Source organism: Lissotriton vulgaris, chromosome 4_1 (genome assembly GCF_964263255.1).
Source record: "Lissotriton vulgaris chromosome 4_1, aLisVul1.2, whole genome shotgun sequence".
Classification (NCBI taxonomy): domain Eukaryota; kingdom Metazoa; phylum Chordata; class Amphibia; order Caudata; family Salamandridae; genus Lissotriton; species Lissotriton vulgaris.
This window is the reverse complement of record NC_141691.1, coordinates 1,302,548,945-1,302,569,105: the sequence shown is the minus strand read 5'-3', so window position 1 is coordinate 1,302,569,105 and position 20,161 is coordinate 1,302,548,945. Positions and strand designations below refer to the sequence as shown.

At 32.2% G+C, this 20,161-nt stretch overlaps 12 non-coding genes across 12 annotated transcripts; all 12 read left to right on the top strand.

Moving 5' to 3' along the window:
* Positions 1-3,829: 3,829 nt before the first annotated feature.
* On the top strand, positions 3,830-3,903 carry TRNAI-AAU (transfer RNA isoleucine (anticodon AAU)). The gene has a single exon. It is a non-coding gene; the product is annotated as a tRNA-Ile (tRNA).
* A 2,512-nt stretch (positions 3,904-6,415) lies between these two features.
* On the top strand, positions 6,416-6,489 carry TRNAI-AAU (transfer RNA isoleucine (anticodon AAU)). The gene has a single exon. It is a non-coding gene; the product is annotated as a tRNA-Ile (tRNA).
* A 1,652-nt stretch (positions 6,490-8,141) lies between these two features.
* Positions 8,142-8,215, top strand: TRNAI-AAU (transfer RNA isoleucine (anticodon AAU)). Its single transcript has one exon. It is a non-coding gene; the product is annotated as a tRNA-Ile (tRNA).
* A 1,652-nt stretch (positions 8,216-9,867) lies between these two features.
* Positions 9,868-9,941, top strand: TRNAI-AAU (transfer RNA isoleucine (anticodon AAU)). The gene has a single exon. It is a non-coding gene; the product is annotated as a tRNA-Ile (tRNA).
* A 1,652-nt stretch (positions 9,942-11,593) lies between these two features.
* On the top strand, positions 11,594-11,667 carry TRNAI-AAU (transfer RNA isoleucine (anticodon AAU)). Its single transcript has one exon. It is a non-coding gene; the product is annotated as a tRNA-Ile (tRNA).
* Positions 11,668-12,456: 789 nt separating this feature from the next.
* On the top strand, positions 12,457-12,530 carry TRNAI-AAU (transfer RNA isoleucine (anticodon AAU)). Its single transcript has one exon. It is a non-coding gene; the product is annotated as a tRNA-Ile (tRNA).
* A 789-nt stretch (positions 12,531-13,319) lies between these two features.
* On the top strand, positions 13,320-13,393 carry TRNAI-AAU (transfer RNA isoleucine (anticodon AAU)). Its single transcript has one exon. It is a non-coding gene; the product is annotated as a tRNA-Ile (tRNA).
* Positions 13,394-14,182: 789 nt separating this feature from the next.
* Positions 14,183-14,256, top strand: TRNAI-AAU (transfer RNA isoleucine (anticodon AAU)). Its single transcript has one exon. It is a non-coding gene; the product is annotated as a tRNA-Ile (tRNA).
* Positions 14,257-16,771: 2,515 nt separating this feature from the next.
* Positions 16,772-16,845, top strand: TRNAI-AAU (transfer RNA isoleucine (anticodon AAU)). Its single transcript has one exon. It is a non-coding gene; the product is annotated as a tRNA-Ile (tRNA).
* Positions 16,846-17,634: 789 nt separating this feature from the next.
* On the top strand, positions 17,635-17,708 carry TRNAI-AAU (transfer RNA isoleucine (anticodon AAU)). The gene has a single exon. It is a non-coding gene; the product is annotated as a tRNA-Ile (tRNA).
* Positions 17,709-18,497: 789 nt separating this feature from the next.
* On the top strand, positions 18,498-18,571 carry TRNAI-AAU (transfer RNA isoleucine (anticodon AAU)). The gene has a single exon. It is a non-coding gene; the product is annotated as a tRNA-Ile (tRNA).
* Positions 18,572-19,360: 789 nt separating this feature from the next.
* TRNAI-AAU (transfer RNA isoleucine (anticodon AAU)) lies at positions 19,361-19,434 on the top strand. The gene has a single exon. It is a non-coding gene; the product is annotated as a tRNA-Ile (tRNA).
* Positions 19,435-20,161: the final 727 nt, after the last annotated feature.

Here is a 20,161-nt window from a genome sequence, read left to right as displayed (position 1 = left end):
TCAATCAGTCTCCAAGCTAATAAGTGATGCTCCTTTAATGTTGAAAATAGATGTATTATCTTCTGTATAATGTGTATGTCTATATTTCCTTTGAGGGGAAGCTGATAGAATGATTAGATGAATCAATTGCATATAGGTGATGAATTGTTATTTATTGCTAAAACACATGGAAAAAACATTAATGGTTCTAAGTTCTAACACTAAGTATGAAAATCTCTTTTGTATTGTAATTTTTCTAAAGTCATATTAGTTTCTTCATGTTGATATTATATATTTATAACTTCATGGTAAACCTCCGAAATTAAGCTTTCCAAATCTCCCGGGTTAACTATCATTAGCACTTCTTCATATGCTGGACTTCCAGGAATTTGTACAGACCGGCCTGTTAGCTCAGATGGTTAGAGCGTGGTGGTAATAACGCCAAGGTCACAGGTTCGATCCCTGTACAGGCCAAGTTTAATTGTTTGAAAAAAGATTAATTTTTCTTGTGTCTCATTTTTGACTGTTTATCACCTTGGATCAAACGATGCTTGAAGGATTGGATGAATACATTTGATATAGTTGTAGAATTAATTATTATTCTGAAAGCTCCGGGAATATCTATTAATTGTTCTACGTTCTAACACCAAGTAACTAAATCTCTTATTTATTGCAATTTATTGAGGTCATTTTTGTTTTGTCTTGTTGATGAAATATAAAAATAGTATGAATGTAAACAGCTGAATATAAGCTTTCCAACTATCCCGGGTTAACAATCAGTAGCACTTCATCATCTGCTATTTCTTCAATAGTATGCTATATATTTAGTGAGCCTATTAGTTTAGTCTTCAGAGCATAAAGTTAAAAATGCCAAGGACATACTTTCAATCCGTCTCCAAGCCAATACTTGATGCTCCTTTAATGTTGAAAATAGATGTATTTTCTTCTGTATCATGTGTATCTCTATATTTCCTTTGAGGGGAAGCTAATAGAATGATTAAATGAATCAATTGCATATAGGTGATGAATTGTTATTTATTGCTTAAACACATGGAAAAAACATTAATGGTTCTAAGTTCTAACACTAAGTATGAAAATCTCTTTTGTATTGTAAATTTTTTAAAGTCATATAAGTTTCTTCATGTTGATATTATAGATTTATAACTTCATGGTAAACCTCTGAAGTTAAGCTTTCCAAATCTCCCGGGTTAACTATCATTAGCACTTCTTCATATGCTGGACTTCCAGTAATTTGTGCAAAATGTCTGTTAGCTCAGATGGTTAGAGCATGGTGCTAATAACGCCAAGGTCACAGGTTCGATCCCTGTACAGGCCAAGTTTAATTGTTTGTAAAAAGATAAATGTTTCTTGTGTCTCATTTTTGACTGTTTATCACCTTGGATCAAATGCTGCTTGAAGGATTGGATGAATACATTTGATATAGTTGTAGAATTAATTATTATTCTGAAAGCTCCTGAAATATCTATTAATAGTTCTAAGTTCTAACGCCAAGTAACTAAATCTCTTATTTATTGCAATTTATTGAGGTCATTTTTGTTTTGTCTTGTTGATGAAATATAAAGATAGTATGAATGTAAACAGCTGAATATAAGCTTTCCAACTATCCCGGGTTAACAATCGGTAGCACTTCATCATCTGCTATTTCTTCAATAGTATGCTATGTATTTATTGAGCCTATTAGTTTAGTCCGTAGAGCATAAAGTTAAAAATGCCAAGGACATACTTTCAATCAGTCTCCAAGCCAATACTTGATGCTCCTTTAATGTTGAAAATAGATGTATTTTCTTCTGTATAATGTGTATGTCTATATTTCCTTTGAGGGGAAGCTGATAGAATGTTTAGATGAATCAATTGCATATAGGTGATGAATTGTTATTTATTGCTAAAACACATGGAAAAAACATTAATGGTTCTAAGTTCTAACACTAAGTATGAAAATCTCTTTTGTATTGTAATTTTTCTAAAGTCATATTAGTTTCTTCATGTTGATAATTTATATTTATAACTTCATGGTCCACCTCTGAAATGAAGCTTTCCAAATCTCCCGGGTTAACTATCATTAGCACTTCTTCATATGCTGGACTTCCAGGAATTTGTGCAAAATGGCCTGTTAGCTCAGATGGTTAGAGCGCGGTGCTAATAACGCCAAGGTCACAGGTCCGATCCCTGTACAGGCCAAGTTTAATTGTTTGTAAAAAGATACATTTTTCTTGTGTCTCATTTTTGACTGTTTATCACCTTGGAACAAAAGCTACTTGAAGGATTGGATGAATACATTTGATATAGTTGTAGAATTAATTATCATTCTGAAAGCTCCTGGAATATCTATAATTGTTCTAAGTTCTAACGCCAAGTAACTAAATCTCTTATTTATTGCAATTTATTGAGGTCATTTTTGTTTTGTCTTGTTGATGAAATATAAAGATAGTATGAATGTAAACAGCTGAATATAAGCTTTCCAACTATCCCGGGTTAACAATCAGTAGCACTTCATCATCTGCTATTTCTTCAATAGTATGCTATATATTTAGTGAGCCTATTAGTTTAGTCTTTAGAGCATAAAGTTAAAAATGCCAAGGACATACTTTCAATCAGTCTCCAAGCCAATAAGTGATGCTCCTTTAATGTTGAAAATAGATGTATTTTCTTCTGTATAATGTGTATGTCTATATTTCCTTTGAGGGGAAGCTGATAGAATGATTAGATGAATCAATTGCATATAGGCGATGAATTGTTATTTATTGCTAAAACACATGGAAAAAACATTAATGGTTCTAAGTTCTAACACTAAGTATGAAAATCTCTTTTGTATTGTAATTTTTCTAAAGTCATATTAGTTTCTTCATGTTGATAATTTATATTTATAACTTCATGGTACACCTCCGAAATTAAGCTTTCCAAATCTCCCGGGTTAACTATCATTAGCACTTCTTCATATGCTGGACTTCCAGGAATTTGTGCAAAATGGCCTGTTAGCTCAGATGGTTAGAGCGTGGTGCTAATAACGCCAAGGTCACAGGTTCGATACCTGTACAGGCCAAGTTTAATTGTTTGAAAAAAGATTAATTTTTCTTGTGTCTCATTTTTGACTGTTTATCACCTTGGATCAAACGCTGCTTGAAGTATTGGATGAATGCATTTGATATAGTTGTAGAATTAATTATTATTCTGAAAGCTCCTGGAATATCTATTAATGGTTCTAAGTTCTAACGCCAAGTAACTAAATCTCTTATTTATTGCAATTTATTGAGGTCATTTTTGTTTTGTCTTGTTGATGAAATATAAAGATAGTATGAATGCAAACAGCTGAATATAAGCTTTCCAACAATCCCGGGTTAACAATCGGTAGCACTTCATCATCTGCTATTTCTTCAATAGTATGCTATATATTTAGTGAGCCTATTAGTTTAGTCTTTAGAGCATAAAGTTAACAATGCCAAGAACATACTTTCAATCAGTCTCCAAGCCAATACTTGATGCTGCTTTAATGTTGAAAATAGATGTATTTTCTTCTGTATAATGTGTATGTCTATATTTCCTTTGAGGGGAAGCTGATAGAATGATTAGATGAATCAATTGCATATAGGTGATGAATTGTTATTTATTGCTAAAACACATGGAAAAAACATTAATGGTTCTAAGTTCTAACACTAAGTATGAAAATCTCTTTTGTATTGTAATTTTTCTAAAGTCATATTAGTTTCTTCATGTTGATAATTTATATTTATAACTTCATGGTACACCTCTGAAATTAAGCTTTCCAAATCTCCCGGGTTAACTATCATTAGCACTTCTTCATATGCTGGACTTCCAGGAATTTGTGCAAAAAGGCCTGTTAGCTCAGATGGTTAGAGCGTGGTGCTAATAACGCCAAGGTCACAGGTTCGATCCCTGTACAGGCCAAGTTTAATTGTTTGAAAAAAGATTAATTTTTCTTGTGTCTCATTTTTGACTGTTTATCACCTTGGATCAAACGCTGCTTGAAGGATTGGATGAATGCATTTGATATAGTTGTAGAATTAATTATTATTCTGAAAGCTCCTGGAATATCTATTAATGGTTCTAAGTTCTAACGCCAAGTAACTAAATCTCTTATTTATTGCAATTTATTGAGGTCATTTTTGTTTTGTCTTGTTGATGAAATATAAAGATAGTATGAATGTAAACAGCTGAATATAAGGTTTCCAACAATCCCGGGTTAACAATCGGTAGCACTTCATCATCTGCTATTTCTTCAATAGTATGCTATATATTTAGTGAGCCTATTAGTTTAGTCTTTAGAGCATAAAGTTAACAATGCCAAGAACATACTTTCAATCAGTCTCTAAGCCAATACTTGATGCTCCTTTAATGTTGAAAATAGATGTATTTTCTTCAGTATCATTTGTATGTCTATATTTCCTTCGAGGGGAAGCTGACACAATGATTAGATGAATCAATTGCATATAGGTGATGAATTGTTATTTATTGCTAAAACACATGGAAAAAACATTAATGGCTCTAAGTTTTTACACTAAGTATGAAAATCTCTTTTGTATTGTAATTTTTCTAAAGTCATATTAGTTTCTTCATGTTGATATTATATATTTATAACTTCATGGTAAACCTCCGAAATGAAGCTTTCCAAATCTCCCGGGTTAACTATCATTAGCACTTCTTCATATGCTGGACTTCCAGTAATTTGTGCAAAATGGCCTGTTAGCTCAGATGGTTAGAGCGTGGTGCTAATAACGCAAAGGTCACAAGTTCGATCCCTGTACAGGCCAAGTTTAATTGTTTGTAAAAAGATAAATTTTTCATGTGTCTCATTTTTGACTGTTTATCACCTTGGATCAAACGCTGCTTGAAGGATTGGATGAATACATTTGATATAGTTGTAGAATTAATTATTATTCTGAAAGCTCCTGAAATATCTATTAATGGCTCTAAGTTCTAACGCCAAGTAACTAAATCTCTTATTTATTGCAATTTATTGAGGTCATTTTTGTTTTGTCTTGTTGATGAAATATAAAGATAGTATGAATGTAAACAGCTGAATATAAGCTTTCCAACTATCCTGGGTTAACAATCGGTAGCACTTCATCATCTGCTATTTCTTCAATAGTATGCTATGTATTTATTGAGCCTATTAGTTTAGTCTGTAGAGCATAAAGTTAAAAATGCCAAGGACATACTTTCAATCAGTCTCCAAGCCAATACTTGATGCTCCTTTAATGTTGAAAATAGATGTATTTTCTTCTGTATAATGTGTATGTCTATATTTCCTTTGAGGGGAAGCTGATAGAATGTTTAGATGAATCAATTGCATATAGGTGATGAATTGTTATTTATTGCTAAAACACAATGAAAAAACATTAATGGTTCTAAGTTCTAACACTAAGTATGAAAATCTCTTTTGTATTGTAATTTTTCTAAAGTCATATTAGTTTCTTCATGTTGATAATTTATATTTATAACTTCATGATACACCTCTGAAAAGAAGCTTTCCAAATCTCCCGGGTTAACTATCATTAGCACTTCTTCATATGCTGGACTTCCAGGAATTTGTGCAAAATGGCCTGTTAGCTCAGATGGTTAGAGCGTGGTGCTAATAACGCCAAGGTCACAGGTCCGATCCCTGTACAGGCCAAGTTTAATTGTTTGTAAAAAGATAATTTCTTGTGTCTCATTTTTGACTGTTTATCACCTTGGATCAAAAGCTACTTGAAGGATTGGATGAATACATTTGATATAGTTGTAGAATTAATTATGATTCTGAAAGCTCCTGGAATATCTATAATTGGTTCTAAGTTCTAACGCCAAGTAACTAAATCTCTTATTTATTGCAATTTATTGAGGTCATTTTTGTTTTGTCTTGTTGATGAAATATAAAGATAGTATGAATGAAAACAGCTGAATATAAGCTTTCCAACTATCCCGGGTTAACAATCAGTAGCACTTCATCATCTGCTATTTCTTCAATAGTATGCTATATATTTAGTGAGCCTATTAGTTTAGTCTTTAGAGCATAAAGTTAAAAATGCCAAGGACATACTTTCAATCAGTCTCCAAGCCAATAAGTGATGCTCCTTTAATGTTGAAAATAGATGTATTTTCTTCAGTATCATTTGTATGTCTATATTTCCTTCGAGGGGAAGCTGACACAATGATTAGATGAATCAATTGCATATAGGTGATGAATTGTTATTTATTGCTAAAACACATGGAAAAAACATTAATGGCTCTAAGTTCTAACACTAAGTATGAAAATCTCTTTTGTATTGTAATTTTTCTAAAGTCATATTAGTTTCTTCATGTTGATATTATATATTTATAACTTCATGGTAAACCTCCGAAATTAAGCTTTCCAAATCTCCTGGGTTAACTATCATTAGCACTTCTTCATATGCTGGACTTCCAGTAACTTGTGCAAAATGGCCTGTTAGCTCAGATGGTTAGAGCGTGGTGCTAATAACGCCAAGGTCACAGGTTCGATCCCTGTACAGGCCAAGTTTAATTGTTTGTAAAAAGATAAATGTTTCTTGTGTCTCATTTTTGACTGTTTATCACCTTGGATCAAATGCTGCTTGAAGGATTGGATGAATACATTTGATATAGTTGTAGAATTAATTATTATTCTGAAAGCTCCTGAAATATCTATTAATGGTTCTAAGTTCTAACGCCAAGTAACTAAATCTCTTATTTATTGCAATTTATTGAGGTCATTTTTGTTTTGTCTTGTTGATGAAATATAAAGATAGTATGAATGTAAACAGCTGAATATAAGCTTTCCAACTATCCTGGGTTAACAATCGGTAGCACTTCATCATCTGCTATTTCTTCAATAGTATGCTATGTATTTATTGAGCCTATTAGTTTAGTCTGTAGAGCATAAAGTTAAAAATGCCAAGGACATACTTTCAATCAGTCTCCAAGCCAATACTTGATGCTCCTTTAATGTTGAAAATAGATGTATTTTCTTCTGTATAATGTGTATGTCTATATTTCCTTTGAGGGGAAGCTGATAGAATGTTTAGATGAATCAATTGCATATAGGTGATGAATTGTTATTTATTGCTAAAACACATGGAAAAAACATTAATGGTTCTAAGTTCTAACACTAAGTATGAAAATCTCTTTTGTATTGTAATTTTTCTAAAGTCATATTAGTTTCTTCATGTTGATAATTTATATTTATAACTTCATGGTACACCTCTGAAATGAAGCTTTCCAAATCTCCCGGGTTAACTATCATTAGCACTTCTTCATATGCTGGACTTCCAGGAATTTGTGCAAAATGGCCTGTTAGCTCAGATGGTTAGAGCGTGGTGCTAATAACGCCAAGGTCACAGGTCCGATCCCTGTACAGGCCAAGTTTAATTGTTTGTAAAAAGATACATTTTTCTTGTGTCTCATTTTTGACTGTTTATCACCTTGGAACAAAAGCTACTTGAAGGATTGGATGAATACATTTGATATAGTTGTAGAATTAATTATCATTCTGAAAGCTCCTGGAATATCTATAATTGGTTCTAAGTTCTAACGCCAAGTAACTAAATCTCTTATTTATTGCAATTTATTGAGGTCATTTTTGTTTTGTCTTGTTGATGAAATATAAAGATAGTATGAATGTAAACAGCTGAATATAAGCTTTCCAACAATCCCGGGTTAACAATCGGTAGCACTTCATCATCTACTATTTCTTCAATAGTATGCTATATATTTAGTGAGCCTATTAGTTTAGTCTTTAGAGCATAAAGTTAACAATGCCAAGAACATACTTTCAATCAGTCTCTAAGCCAATACTTGATGCTCCTTTAATGTTGAAAATAGATGTATTTTCTTCTGTATCATTTGTATGTCTATATTTCCTTCGAGGGGAAGCTGACACAATGATTAGATGAATCAATTGCATATAGGTGATGAATTGTTATTTATTGCTAAAACACATGGAAAAAACATTAATGGCTCTAAGTTCTAACACTAAGTATGAAAATCTCTTTTGTATTGTAATTTTTCTAAAGTCATATTAGTTTCTTCATGTTGATATTATATATTTATAACTTCATGGTAAACCTCCGAAATTAAGCTTTCCAAATCTCCCGGGTTAACTATCATTAGCACTTCTTCATATGCTGGACTTCCAGTAATTTGTGCAAAATGGCCTGTTAGCTCAGATGGTTAGAGCGTGGTGCTAATAACGCCAAGGTCACAGGTTCGATCCCTGTACAGGCCAAGTTTAATTGTTTGTAAAAAGATAAATTTTTCATGTGTCTCATTTTTGACTGTTTATCACCTTGGATCAAACGCTGCTTGAAGGATTGGATGAATACATTTGATATAGTTGTAGAATTAATTATTATTCTGAAAGCTCCTGAAATATCTATTAATGGCTCTAAGTTCTAACGCCAAGTAACTAAATCTCTAATTTATTGCAATTTATTGAGGTCATTTTTGTTTTGTCTTGTTGATGAAATATAAAGATAGTATGAATGTAAACAGCTGAATATAAGCTTTCCAACTATCCCGGGTTAACAATCGGTAGCACTTCATCATCTGCTATTTCTTCAATAGTATGCTATGTATTTATTGAGCCTATTAGTTTAGTCTGTAGAGCATAAAGTTAAAAATGCCAAGGACATACTTTCAATCAGTCTCCAAGCCAATACTTGATGCTCCTTTAATGTTGAAAATAGATGTATTTTCTTCTGTATAATGTGTATGTCTATATTTCCTTTGAGGGGAAGCTGATAGAATGTTTAGATGAATCAATTGCATATAGGTGATGAATTGTTATTTATTGCTAAAACACATGGAAAAAACATGAATGGTTCTAAGTTCTAACACTAAGTATGAAAATCTCTTTTGTATTGTAATTTTTCTAAAGTCATATTAGTTTCTTCATGTTGATAATTTATATTTATAACTTCATGGTACACCTCTGAAATGAAGCTTTCCAAATCTCCCGGGTTAACTATCATTAGCACTTCTTCATATGCTGGACTTCCAGGAATTTGTGCAAAATGGCCTGTTAGCTCAGATGGTTAGAGCGTGGTGCTAATAACGCCAAGGTCACATGTCCGATCCCTGTACAGGCCAAGTTTAATTGTTTGTAAAAAGATACATTTTTCTTGTGTCTCATTTTTGACTGTTTATCACCTTGGAACAAAAGCTACTTGAAGGATTGGATGAATACATTTGATATAGTTGTAGAATTAATTATCATTCTGAAAGCTCCTGGAATATCTATAATTGGTTCTAAGTTCTAACGCCAAGTAACTAAATCTCTTATTTATTGCAATTTATTGAGGTCATTTTTGTTTTGTCTTGTTGATGAAATATAAAGATAGTATGAATGTAAACAGCTGAATATAAGCTTTCCAACAATCCCGGGTTAACAATCGGTAGCACTTCATCATCTACTATTTCTTCAATAGTATGCTATATATTTAGTGAGCCTATTAGTTTAGTCTTTAGAGCATAAAGTTAACAATGCCAAGAACATACTTTCAATCAGTCTCTAAGCCAATACTTGATGCTCCTTTAATGTTGAAAATAGATGTATTTTCTTCTGTATCATTTGTATGTCTATATTTCCTTCGAGGGGAAGCTGACACAATGATTAGATGAATCAATTGCATATAGGTGATGAATTGTTATTTATTGCTAAAACACATGGAAAAAACATTAATGGCTCTAAGTTCTAACACTAAGTATGAAAATCTCTTTTGTATTGTAATTTTTCTAAAGTCATATTAGTTTCTTCATGTTGATATTATATATTTATAACTTCATGGTAAACCTCCGAAATTAAGCTTTCCAAATCTCCCGGGTTAACTATCATTAGCACTTCTTCATATGCTGGACTTCCAGTAATTTGTGCAAAATGGCCTGTTAGCTCAGATGGTTAGAGCGTGGTGCTAATAACGCCAAGGTCACAGGTTCGATCCCTGTACAGGCCAAGTTTAATTGTTTGTAAAAAGATAAATTTTTCATGTGTCTCATTTTTGACTGTTTATCACCTTGGATCAAACGCTGCTTGAAGGATTGGATGAATACATTTGATATAGTTGTAGAATTAATTATTATTCTGAAAGCTCCTGAAATATCTATTAATGGCTCTAAGTTCTAACGCCAAGTAACTAAATCTCTAATTTATTGCAATTTATTGAGGTCATTTTTGTTTTGTCTTGTTGATGAAATATAAAGATAGTATGAATGTAAACAGCTGAATATAAGCTTTCCAACTATCCCGGGTTAACAATCGGTAGCACTTCATCATCTGCTATTTCTTCAATAGTATGCTATGTATTTATTGAGCCTATTAGTTTAGTCTGTAGAGCATAAAGTTAAAAATGCCAAGGACATACTTTCAATCAGTCTCCAAGCCAATACTTGATGCTGCTTTAATGTTGAAAATAGATGTATTTTCTTCTGTATAATGTGTATGTCTATATTTCCTTTGAGGGGAAGCTGATAGAATGATTAGATGAATCAATTGCATATAGGTGATGAATTGTTATTTATTGCTAAAACACATGGAAAAAACATTAATGGTTCTAAGTTCTAACACTAAGTATGAAAATCTCTTTTGTATTGTAATTTTTCTAAAGTCATATTAGTTTCTTCATGTTGATAATTTATATTTATAACTTCATGGTACACCTCTGAAATTAAGCTTTCCAAATCTCCCGGGTTAACTATCATTAGCACTTCTTCATATGCTGGACTTCCAGGAATTTGTGCAAAAAGGCCTGTTAGCTCAGATGGTTAGAGCGTGGTGCTAATAACGCCAAGGTCACAGGTTCGATCCCTGTACAGGCCCAGTTTAATTGTTTGAAAAAAGATTAATTTTTCTTGTGTCTCATTTTTGACTGTTTATCACCTTGGATCAAACGCTGCTTGAAGGATTGGATGAATGCATTTGATATAGTTGTAGAATTAATTATTATTCTGAAAGCTCCTGGAATATCTAATAATGGTTCTAAGTTCTAACGCCAAGTAACTAAATCTCTTATTTATTGCAATTTATTGAGGTCATTTTTGTTTTGTCTTGTTGATGAAATATAAAGATAGTATGAATGTAAACAGCTGAATATAAGCTTTCCAACAATCCCGGGTTAACAATCGGTAGCACTTCATCATCTGCTATTTCTTCAATAGTATGCTATATATTTAGTGAGCCTATTAGTTTAGTCTTTAGAGCATAAAGTTAACAATGCCAAGAACATACTTTCAATCAGTCTCTAAGCCAATACTTGATGCTCCTTTAATGTTGAAAATAGATGTATTTTCTTCAGTATCATTTGTATGTCTATATTTCCTTCGAGGGGAAGCTGACACAATGATTAGATGAATCAATTGCATATAGGTGATGAATTGTTATTTATTGCTAAAACACATGGAAAAAACATTAATGGCTCTAAGTTTTTACACTAAGTATGAAAATCTCTTTTGTATTGTAATTTTTCTAAAGTCATATTAGTTTCTTCATGTTGATATTATACATTTATAACTTCATGGTAAACCTCCGAAATTAAGCTTTCCAAATCTCCCGGGTTAACTATCATTAGCACTTCTTCATATGCTGGACTTCCAGTAATTTGTGCAAAATGGCCTGTTAGCTCAGATGGTTAGAGCGTGGTGCTAATAACGCCAAGGTCACAGGTTCGATCCCTGTACAGGCCAAGTTTAATTGTTTGTAAAAAGATAAATTTTTCATGTGTCTCATTTTTGACTGTTTATCACCTTGGATCAAACGCTGCTTGAAGGATTGGATGAATACATTTGATATAGTTGTAGAATTAATTATTATTCTGAAAGCTCCTGAAATATCTATTAATGGCTCTAAGTTCTAACGCCAAGTAACTAAATCTCTTATTTATTGCAATTTATTGAGGTCATTTTTGTTTTGTCTTGTTGATGAAATATAAAGATAGTATGAATGTAAACAGCTGAATATAAGCTTTCCAACTATCCCGGGTTAACAATCGGTAGCACTTCATCATCTGCTATTTCTTCAATAGTATGCTATGTATTTATTGAGCCTATTAGTTTAGTCTGTAGAGCATAAAGTTAAAAATGCCAAGGACATACTTTCAATCAGTCTCCAAGCCAATACTTGATGCTCCTTTAATGTTGAAAATAGATGTATTTTCTTCTGTATAATGTGTATGTCTATATTTCCTTTGAGGGGAAGCTGATAGAATGATTAGATGAATCAATTGCATATAGGTGATGAATTGTTATTTATTGCTAAAACACACGGAAAAAACATTAATGGTTCTAAGTTCTAACACTAAGTATGAAAATCTCTTTTGTATTGTAATTTTTCTAAAGTCATATTAGTTTCTTCATGTTGATAATTTATATTTATAACTTCATGGTACACCTCTGAAATTAAGCTTTCCAAATCTCCCGGGTTAACTATCATTAGCACTTCTTCATATGCTGGACTTCCAGGAATTTGTACAAAAAGGCCTGTTAGCTCAGGTGGTTAGAGCGTGGTGCTAATAACGCCAAGGTCACAGGTTCGATCCCTGTACAGGCCAAGTTTAATTGTTTGAAAAAAGATTAATTTTTCTTGTGTCTCATTTTTGACTGTTTATCACCTTGGATCAAACGCTGCTTGAAGGATTGGATGAATGCATTTGATATAGTTGTAGAATTAATTATTATTCTGAAAGCTCCTGGAATATCTATTAATGGTTCTAAGTTCTAACGCCAAGTAACTAAATCTCTTATTTATTGCAATTTATTGAGGTCATTTTTGTTTTGTCTTGTTGATGAAATATAAAGATAGTATGAATGTAAACAGCTGAATATAAGCTTTCCAACTATCCCGGGTTAACAATCGGTAGCACTTCATCATCTGCTATTTCTTCAATAGTATGATATATATTTATTGAGCCTATTAGTTTAGTCTTTAGAGCATAAAGTTAACAATGCCAAGAACATACTTTCAATCAGTCTCTAAGCCAATACTTGATGCTCCTTTAATGTTGAAAATAGATGTATTTTCTTCAGTATCATTTGTATGTCTATATTTCCTTCGAGGGGAAGCTGACACAATGATTAGATGAATCAATTGCATATAGGTGATGAATTGTTATTTATTGCTAAAACACATGGAAAAAACATTAATGGCTCTAAGTTCTAACACTAAGTATGAAAATCTCTTTTGTATTGTAATTTTTCTAAAGTCATATTAGTTTCTTCATGTTGATATTATATATTTATAACTTCATGGTAAACCTCCGAAATTAAGCTTTCCAAATCTCCCAGGTTAACTATCATTAGCACTTCTTCATATGCTGGACTTCCAGGAATTTGTGCAGACCGGCCTGTTAGCTCAGATGGTTAGAGCGTGGTGCTAATAACGCCAAGGTCACAGGTTCGATCCCTGTACAGGCCAAGTTTAATTGTTTGAAAAAAGATTAATTTTTCTTGTGTCTCATTTTTGACTGTTTATCACCTTGGATCAAACGATGCTTGAAGGATTGGATGAATACATTTGATATAGTTGTAGAATTAATTATTATTCTGAAAGCTCCTGGAATATCTATTAATGGTTCTAAGTTCTAACACCAAGTAACTAAATCTCTTATTTATTGCAATTTATTGAGGTCATTTTTGTTTTGTCTTGTTGATGAAATATAAAAATAGTATGAATGTAAACAGCTGAATATAAGCTTTCCAACTATCCCGGGTTAACAATCAGTAGCACTTCATCATCTGCTATTTCTTCAATAGTATGCTATATATTTAGTGAGCCTATTAGTTTAGTCTTCAGAGCATAAAGTTAAAAATGCCAAGGACATACTTTCAATCGGTCTCCAAGCCAATACTTGATACTCCTTTAATGTTGAAAATAGATGTATTTTCTTCTGTATCATGTGTATCTCTATATTTCCTTTGAGGGGAAGCTGATAGAATGATTAAATGAATCAATTGCATATAGGTGATGAATTGTTATTTATTGCTAAAACACATGGAAAAAACATTAATGGTTCTAAGTTCTAACACTAAGTATGAAAATCTCTTTTGTATTGTAATTTTTTTAAAGTCATATAAGTTTCTTCATGTTGATATTATATATTTATAACTTCATGGTAAACCTCTGAAGTTAAGCTTTCCAAATCTCCCGGGTTAACTATCATTAGCACTTCTTCATATGCTGGACTTCCAGTAATTTGTGCAAAATGGCCTGTTAGCTCAGATGGTTAGAGCGTGGTGCTAATAACGCCAAGGTCACAGGTTCGATCCCTGTACAGGCCAAGTTTAATTGTTTGTAAAAAGATAAATGTTTCTTGTGTCTCATTTTTGACTGTTTATCACCTTGCATCAAATGCTGCTTGAAGGATTGGATGAATACATTTTATATAGTTGTAGAATTAATTATTATTCTGAAAGCTCCTGAAATATCTATTAATGGTTCTAAGTTCTAACGCCAAGTAACTAAATCTCTTATTTATTGCAATTTATTGAGGTCATTTTTGTTTTGTCTTGTTGATGAAATATAAAGATAGTATGAATGTAAACAGCTGAATATAAGCTTTCCAACTATCCCGGGTTAACAATCGGTAGCACTTCATCATCTGCTATTTCTTCAATAGTATGCTATGTATTTATTGAGCCTATTAGTTTAGTCTGTAGAGCATAAAGTTAAAAATGCCAAGGACATACTTTCAATCAGTCTCCAAGCCAATACTTGATGCTCCTTTAATGTTGAAAATAGATGTATTTTCTTCTGTATAATGTGTATGTCTATATTTCCTTTGAGGGGAAGCTGATAGAATGTTTAGATGAATCAATTGCATATAGGTGATGAATTGTTATTTATTGCTAAAACACATGGAAAAAACATTAATGGTTCTAAGTTCTAACACTAAGTATGAAAATCTCTTTTGTATTGTAATTTTTCTAAAGTCATATTAGTTTCTTCATGTTGATAATTTATATTTATAACTTCATGGTACACCTCTGAAATGAAGCTTTCCAAATCTCTCGGGTTAACTATCATTAGCACTTCTTCATATGCTGGACTTCCAGGAATTTGTGCAAAATGGCCTGTTAGCTCAGATGGTTAGAGCGTGGTGCTAATAACGCCAAGGTCACAGGTCTGATCCCTGTACAGGCCAAGTTTAATTGTTTGTAAAAAGATACATTTTTCTTGTGTCTCATTTTTGACTGTTTATCACCTTGGATCAAAAGCTACTTGAAGGATTGGATAAATACATTTGATATAGTTGTAGAATTAATTATCATTCTGAAAGCTCCTGGAATATCTATAATTGGTTCTAAGTTCTAACGCCAAGTAACTAAATCTCTTATTTATTGCAATTTATTGAGGTCATTTTTGTTTTGTCTTGTTGATGAAATATAAAGATAGTATGAATGTAAACAGCTGAATATAAGCTTTCCAACTATCCCGGGTTAACAATCAGTAGCACTTCATCATCTGCTATTTCTTCAATAGTATGCTATATATTTAGTGAGCCTATTAGTTTAGTCTTTAGAGCATAAAGTTAAAAATGCCAAGGACATACTTTCAATCAGTCTCCAAGCCAATAAGTGATGCTCCTTTAATGTTGAAAATAGATGTATTTTCTTCTGTATAATGTGTATGTCTATATTTCCTTTGAGGGGAAGCTGATAGAATGATTAGATGATTCAATTGCATATAGGTGATGAATTGTTATTTATTGCTAAAACACATGGAAAAAACATTAATGGTTCTAAGTTCTAACACTAAGTATGAAAATCTCTTTTGTATTGTAATTTTTCTAAAGTCATATTAGTTTCTTCATGTTGATAATTTATATTTATAACTTCATGGTACACCTCCGAAATTAAGCTTTCCAAATCTCCCGGGTTAACTCTCATTAGCACTTCTTCATATGCTGGACTTCCAGAAATTTGTGCAAAATGGCCTGTTAGCTCAGATGGTTAGAGCGTGGTGATAATAACGCCAAGGTCACAGGTTCGATACCTGTACAGGCCAAGTTTAATTGTTTGAAAAAAGATTAATTTTTCTTGTGTCTCATTTTTGACTGTTTATCACCTTGGATCAAACGCTGCTTGAAGGATTGGATGAATGCATTTGATATAGTTGTAGAATTAATTATCATTCTGAAAGCTCCTGGAATATCTATAATTGGTTCTAAGTTCTAACGCCAAGTAACTAAATCTCTTATTTATTGCAATTTATTGAGGTCATTTTTGTTTTGTCTTGTTGATGAAATATAAAGATAGTATGAATGTAAACAGCTGAATATAAGCTTTCCAACTATCCCGGGTTAACAATCAGTAGCACTTCATCATCTGCTATTTCTTCAATAGTATGCTATATATTTAGTGAGCCTATTAGTTTAGTCTTTAGAGCATAAAGTTAAAAATGCCAAGGACATACTTTCAATCAGTCTCCAAGCCAATAAGTGATGCTCCTTTAATGTTGAAAATAGATGTATTTTCTTCTGTATAATGTGTATGTCTATATTTCCTTCGAGGGGAAGCTGACACAATGATTAGATGAATCAATTGCATATAGGTGATGAATTGTTATTTATTGCTAAAACACATGGAAAAAACATTAATGGCTCTAAGTTTTTACACTAAGTATGAAAATCTCTTTTGTATTGTAATTTTTCTAAAGTCATATTAGTTTCTTCATGTTGATATTATATATTTATAACTTCATGGTAAACCTCCGAAATTAAGCTTTCCAAATCTCCCGGGTTAACTATCATTAGCACTTCTTCATATGCTGGACTACCAGTAATTTGTGCAAAATGGCCTGTTAGCTCAGATGGTTAGAGCGTGGTGCTAATAACGCCAAGGTCACAGGTTCGATCCCTGTACAGGCCAAGTTTAATTGTTTGTAAAAAGATAAATTTTTCATGTGTCTCATTTTTGACTGTTTATCACCTTGGATCAAACGCTGCTTGAAGGATTGGATGAATACATTTGATATAGTTGTAGAATTAATTATTATTCTGAAAGCTCCTGAAATATCTATTAATGGCTCTAAGTTCTAACGCCAAGTAACTAAATCTCTTATTTATTGCAATTTATTGAGGTCATTTTTGTTTTGTCTTGTTGATGAAATATAAAGATAGTATGAATGTAAACAGCTGAATATAAGCTTTCCAACTATCCCGGGTTAACAATCGGTAGCACTTCATCATCTGCTATTTCTTCAATAGTATGCTATGTATTTATTTAGCCTATTAGTTTAGTCTGTAGAGCATAAAGTTAAAAATGCCAAGGATATACTTTCAATCAGTCTCCAAGCCAATACTTGATGCTCCTTTAATGTTGAAAATAGATGTATTTTCTTCTGTATAATGTGTATGTCTATATTTCCTTTGAGGGGAAGCTGATAGAATGTTTAGATAAATCAATTGCATATAGGTGATGAATTGTTATTTATTGCTAAAACACATGGAAAAAACATTAATGGTTCTAAGTTCTAACACTAAGTATGAAAATCTCTTTTGTATTGTAATTTTTCTAAAGTCATATTAGTTTCTTCATGTTGATAATTTATATTTATAACTTCATGGTACACCTCTGAAATTAAGCTTTCCAAATCTCCCGGGTTAACTATCATTAGCACTTCTTCATATGCTGGACTTCCAGGAATTTGTGCAAAAAGGCCTGTTAGCTCAGATGGTTAGAGCGTGGTGCTAATAACGCCAAGGTCACAGGTTCGATCCCTGTACAGGCCAAGTTTAATTGTTTGAAAAAAGATTAATTTTTCTTGTGTCTCATTTTTGACTGTTTATCACCTTGGATCAAACGCTGCTTGAAGGATTGGATGAATGCATTTGATATAGTTGTAGAATTAATTATTATTCTGAAAGCTCCTGGAATATCTATTAATGGTTCTAAGTTCTAACGCCAAGTAACTAAATCTCTTATTTATTGCAATTTATTGAGGTCATTTTTGTTTTGTCTTGTTGATGAAATATAAAGATAGTATGAATGTAAACAGCTGAATATAAGCTTTCCAACTATCCTGGGTTAACAATCGGTAGCACTTCATCATCTGCTATTTCTTCAATAGTATGCTATGTATTTATTGAGCCTATTAGTTTAGTCTGTAGAGCATAAAGTTAACAATGCCAAGAACATACTTTCAATCAGTCTCTAAGCCAATACTTGATGCTCCTTTAATGTTGAAAATAGATGTATTTTCTTCAGTATCATTTGTATGTCTATATTTCCTTCGAGGGGAAGCTGACACAATGATTAGATGAATCAATTGCATATAGGTGATGAATTGTTATTTATTGCTAAAACACATGGAAAAAACATTAATGGCTCTAAGTTTTTACACTAAGTATGAAAATCTCTTTTGTATTGTAATTTTTCTAAAGTCATATTAGTTTCTTCATGTTGATATTATATATTTATAACTTCATGGTAAACCTCCGAAATTAAGCTTTCCAAATCTCCCGGGTTAACTATCATTAGCACTTCTTCATATGCTGGACTTCCAGTAATTTGTGCAAAATGGCCTGTTAGCTCAGATGGTTAGAGCGTGGTGCTAATAACGCCAAGGTCACAGGTTCGATCCCTGTACAGGCCAAGTTTAATTGTTTGTAAAAAGATAAATTTTTCATGTGTCTCATTTTTGACTGTTTATCACCTTGGATCAAACACTGCTTGAAGGATTGGATGAATACATTTGATATAGTTGTAGAATTAATTATTATTCTGAAAGCTCCTGAAATATCTATTAATGGCTCTAAGTTCTAACGCCAAGTAACTAAATCTCTTATTTATTGCAATTTATTGAGGTCATTTTTGTTTTGTCTTGTTGATGAAATATAAAGATAGTATGAATGTAAACAGCTGAATATAAGCTTTCCAACTATCCCGGGTTAACAATCGGTAGCACTTCATCATCTGCTATTTCTTCAATAGTATGCTATGTATTTATTGAGCCTATTAGTTTAGTCTGTAGAGCATAAAGTTAAAAATGCCAAGGACATACTTTCAATCAGTCTCCAAGCCAATACTTGATGCTCCTTTAATGTTGAAAATAGATGTATTTTCTTCTGTATAATGTGTATGTCTATATTTCCTTTGAGGGGAAGCTGATAGAATGATTAGATGAATCAATTGCATATAGGTGATGAATTGTTATTTATTGCTAAAACACATGGAAAAAACATTAATGGTTCAAAGTTCTAACACTAAGTATGAAAATCTCTTTTGTATTGTAATTTTTCTAAAGTCATATTAGTTTCTTCATGTTGATAATTTATATTTATAACTTCATGGTACACCTCTGAAATTAAGCTTTCCATATCTCCCGGGTTAACTATCATTAGCACTTCTTCATATGCTGGACTTCCAGTAATTTGTGCAAAATGGCCTGTTAGCTCAGATGGTTAGAGCGTGGTGCTAATAACGCCAAGGTCACAGGTTCGATCCCTGTACAGGCCAAGTTTAATTGTTTGAAAAAAGATTAATTTTTCTTGTGTCTCATTTTTGACTGTTTATCACCTTGGATCAAACGCTGCTTGAAGGATTGGATGAATGCATTTGATATAGTTGTAGAATTAATTATTATTCTGAAAGCTCCTGGAATATCTATTAATGGTTCTAAGTTCTAACGCCAAGTAACTAAATCTCTTATTTATTGCAATTTATTGAGGTCATTTTTGTTTTGTCTTGTTGATGAAATATAAAGATAGTATGAATGTAAACAGCTGAATATAAGCTTTCCAACTATCCCGGGTTAACAATCGGTAGCACTTCATCATCTGCTATTTCTTCAATAGTATGATATATATTTATTGAGCCTATTAGTTTAGTCTTTAGAGCATAAAGTTAACAATGCCAAGAACATACTTTCAATCAGTCTCTAAGCCAATACTTGATGCTCCTTTAATGTTGAAAATAGATGTATTTTCTTCAGTATCATTTGTATGTCTATATTTCCTTCGAGGGGAAGCTGACACAATGATTAGATGAATCAATTGCATATAGTTGATGAATTGTTATTTATTGCTAAAACACATGGAAAAAACATTAATGGCTCTAAGTTCTAACACTAAGTATGAAAATCTCTTTTGTATTGTAATTTTTCTAAAGTCATATTAGTTTCTTCATGTTGATATTATATATTTATAACTTCATGGTAAACCTCCGAAATTAAGCTTTCCAAATC